This window comes from Trichechus manatus, unplaced genomic scaffold (assembly GCF_000243295.1).
Source record: "Trichechus manatus latirostris isolate Lorelei unplaced genomic scaffold, TriManLat1.0 scaffold00079, whole genome shotgun sequence".
In the NCBI taxonomy this organism is placed as follows: domain Eukaryota; kingdom Metazoa; phylum Chordata; class Mammalia; order Sirenia; family Trichechidae; genus Trichechus; species Trichechus manatus.
In genome coordinates this window covers 12,114,290-12,118,362 of record NW_004444015.1, presented here as the reverse complement: position 1 = coordinate 12,118,362, position 4,073 = coordinate 12,114,290, and positions in this window count along the sequence as shown.

Below are 4,073 nucleotides of genomic sequence, written 5' to 3'. Positions count from 1 at the left end.
AAAAAAAGTATGCCGACCCCTGCACAAGAGCCTTCACCTGGAGGAATTTGGTGGTATCCCATGACTGAGTACCAACCATTCCCTTTCCCTCCTCCCCAAACACGATACAATGAACAAGTAGAGATTGATTTTTAACAAGCATATCAGAACTTTCATATTTATTAAATGACATCAGAACCTTCACATTTATTAAATGAGTGTTGTCCTTCCACTAAGTTCCCTGGGGAGATTGCACACTTATTCCACTGCCTCTGCCAGTGTGCTGGACATTGTAGAGGCTGCTCATCAGAGCCAAGTGCCGTGACACCTGGGAAAATCCACATCACCTTCTTGTTGGACCCCTCGGAACATCTGCCTACTTGCAATGGATCAATGTTGGTCAATTGTTAAACAATAAATTCTAGCACTAAGGATATTCCAAGGAATTGACTGCAGGTTCTGAAGGCAGTTCCCTAAAGGGTGCTCAACATAACGATTTCTTCAGAGACAGAGGTAACCTTGCCCAAGGAATTGGGAGTTAAGGTTATTATACTTGGGAAACATCTTTTTTGATTGTGGGATGGTTTTCAGCATTTTGGCCATTTTATTTCTCACAAGAGGGCAATGGTGGTTCAGTGGTAGAATTCTCACCTTCCATTTGGGAAACCCTAAGAGCTCAGCTGCTAACCAAAATGTAGGCAGTTCAAATCCACCAGCTGCTCCTTGGAAACCCTATGAGGCAGTTCTACTGTGTCCTATTGGGTCACTATGAGTTAGACTCGACTCTACAGCAATGGGTTTGGGATTTTGTAAAGCAGGAGACCCAAGTTTGATTCCCGGACAATGCACCTCATATGCAGCTACCACCTGTCTGCCAGTGGAGGCTTATGTGTTGCTATGATGCTGAACAGGTTTCAGGGGAGCTTCCAGACTAAGATGGACTAGGAAAAAGGTCTGGTGATCTACTTCCAAAAATCAGCCAATGAAAACCTTATGGCTCACAACGGCCTGATCCACAACCGATCATGGGGATGGCGAAGGGCTGGGCAGTGTTTCGTTCTGTTGTGCATGGGGTCATCATGAGTCAGGGGCCGACTCGATGGCAGCTAGCAACAATAAACATTTTTCACAAAATGAAACACAGTGTGTGGCTTTCTCCTCCCTGTTTAGGCACTGCTTCCATACTTCAGACGACTTTCTCATCCATCCTCTATTTCCCCATCTCTTTACAGGGGATTTTGCTGTGGCTTGGGGCACTGTACTCATTTGGCTAAAAACAGCCTGGGCTGCTCCATTCCATTTCTCACAGCCAAGTTTGGAAGAGAAAGAGTCCCTTGGGAGCTGGACTCTGAGATGCTGTGGGTGGGCCCAGGGTTGTGGGGAGAAAGGGGAGGCAGTGGACATGTCAACTTTTGGTGGTCCCTGTCATCTCCTGAACCACTGTGTGGCCTGGCCTGCTGTGATGACGGGGTTTGGAGTTCAGTGGTTTCTGAGAACCAGGAAATGCCTACGTATTGCTCCACATTTCTGCTTTCTCATTTTCCTTACACTCAGTCTGCAGTGGGGGTATTATGTGGCCGGTCCTGAAGCAAAAAGATACCAGTTTAGCAAGTTGTTTTCTTTTTTTCCTCCAAGAGTCACTGCCTCCCACACCAAATGTCTTCACTTCATCTGCTCACAGTTCTTTCATTTATTTCTGCTTAGCCAGGGTCTCAGATGTAGGAGTCTGTGGGCGGAGTTGCTCAGGTCCATGTTTGCAGTTAGACTTCCCATGAAACTCAATGTGCTGGCAGGAGGGAGTAGGAGCAAGTGGCTTACTAAGAAGCAAGGAGGATTAGGGACTGGACCCACAAGTCCTGGAGTCCCACCCCACCCCAACTCTAGGGGGAACCTCAGGGAGGGAGTTGCTGGTGATTTACAGTTGACTCTTAGTTTACAAAAGACAAATTAGGGAGTATCTTGATTGTGGGGGACTCTTCGGAGATGTTATTGCTCCAGACACCAGAATTCCAATATAACTTAATTTAAACTTAAACTTGAACGGGGTCTGGCCCTGATGTTATGGAGCCAGGTCTTTGTGTCTTGGTGCCAAAGGAAAGCTGAGAGCCTCAGACCACTCACCAGAGGGGGTACAGAGAGAGGAGACTGGGGCTGCCATTTTTTTCTGTACTAGAAATTTCCTCATTAACACTTACGTCCTTTGCACATATGGTTATCTGGCCCCACTGGACCCTTCCAAGGGTAGGAATTATGCCTTCCATTGTTTGTGCCCACTATCCGTCTGTCATTTTGTCATACTGTGGTGGCTTTCATGTTGCTGTGATGCTGGAGGCTATGTTACCAGTATTTTAAATACCGGTAAGATCACTCACAGTGGACAGGTTTTAGTGAAGCTTCCAGACTAAGACAGACTAGGAAGAAAGTCCTGGTGATCTACTTTTGAAAATTAGCCAATGAAAATCCTATAAATCACAGAATATTGCCGGACATAGTGCTGGAAGATGAACCCCCTAGGTTGGAAGACCCTACAATACCCACAACAATGGACGCAAACATACCAATGATCATGAAGATGGTAAGGGACCAGGCAGCTTTTTGTTCTGTTGTACATAAGGTCATCATGAGTTGGAGCCAACTGGATGGCACCTAATAACAACAACATTGTGCAGGGACAAATCTCTTTGGCTAGAGGGTGCATAATGGGTTTGACTGTCTACAACAATATGTGAAATAGCAGTAAGTAGGTCTTTGGGGTGTTTGGCTTTATGTTTTGAGCTTAGTGTCTATTCTGTTAGTACTTACTAATTTTAGGGTTTGAATCCTTCAAGAGTCAAGTCCCACAGGACTTCCAACAGCCAGACAGCATTTGAAGGAACTCACACTTTGTTCATAAAAAGCCTGGCATCACTGGTACTTGGGAAATGTCCAAACTGGCATGGCTCGCCACCAAAGGGAGGGCCGGTGGAGGAGCTTTCTGCTAGAGAGCTCTTCAGTTTGCAGTTTTAAGAAGAGAAACGAGGTAGCTGCTGAAATGTTTGTTTGAAAGCTCAGAACCTCAGTTCAGATGCTGCACAAGGGAGAAGTTGTGTTGGCAAGGGCTCCATTTAGGTTCACTTCTTAGTATCCCCAGGAGCAAAGAGCTCTGTTTAGTAGGTTGGACATGTGCCTGTGGGCAGGGCTTCTGGAGATGGAATGACGACTCTTGTTCTTGCTGGTGGGGTGTGAGGGTCGAAGGGGTGGAAAGGGTGGAGGAAGGCAGCTAGAGGCAGGGCAGTGATGGAATGCAGGAACTGTTTGCCAATATTCTTCTTCACTGCCATGCAGAAATGCTGGAACTGTTCGAAACGGCCATGAGACATCAGGGCAGCTCAGGCCTGCCCTAGATCTCCTCACTATCAAATGGTGTGCTGGTTTTCCTGAGTATTCATGGGATATTTGGGTCTCAGGCCTTACCTGTGACCCATTAACCAGTCTCTATCACTTGCCAAAAGTTCTGGGAAGCCACCTTCTGCCAGCCACTCCCTTCAGTCAGCCTTCGGTGGCTATTTGTTCTCTATCTGCCCCTTTCAGAGATAAGAAAACAGTGTTCTCTTTCTGCTGAGGACCAGAGGCATTTCTTGCTGGGAGAATGTAAGCCACAGCCCTTAGGGAACCACTGATAACCCATCTTGGGCCCTGGCCAAGGCTTCACAGGTTCCTCACTTAGTGTTTACCACTTCCACTTGAGGACTGCTGCTCTCCTCTGGGGGTTACATTTGACTGATTGATTCAGTCATTCATTTGTTCATTCATTCTATTTATCCAACATGTTGTTACTGAGCCCCGGCCATGTGTCAAGCTTTAACCTAGGTGCTGGGTTACAATGTGGGGCAAAACCAGACAAGGTGCCTATTCTCATGGAGTGTACATTCCTGCTGGGGAAGATAGACAATGCACAAACAAAAAGAAACAAATAAGGAAATTATCCAAGAGGAACAAGTGCAATGCAGAGAATAAAAGTATGTTGATGTGATAGAGTGACTGGGTGGCTGGCTCAGATAAGGTGGTCAAGGATGGCATCCATGAGGAGATGACCTTTGACCTGAGATCTGAAG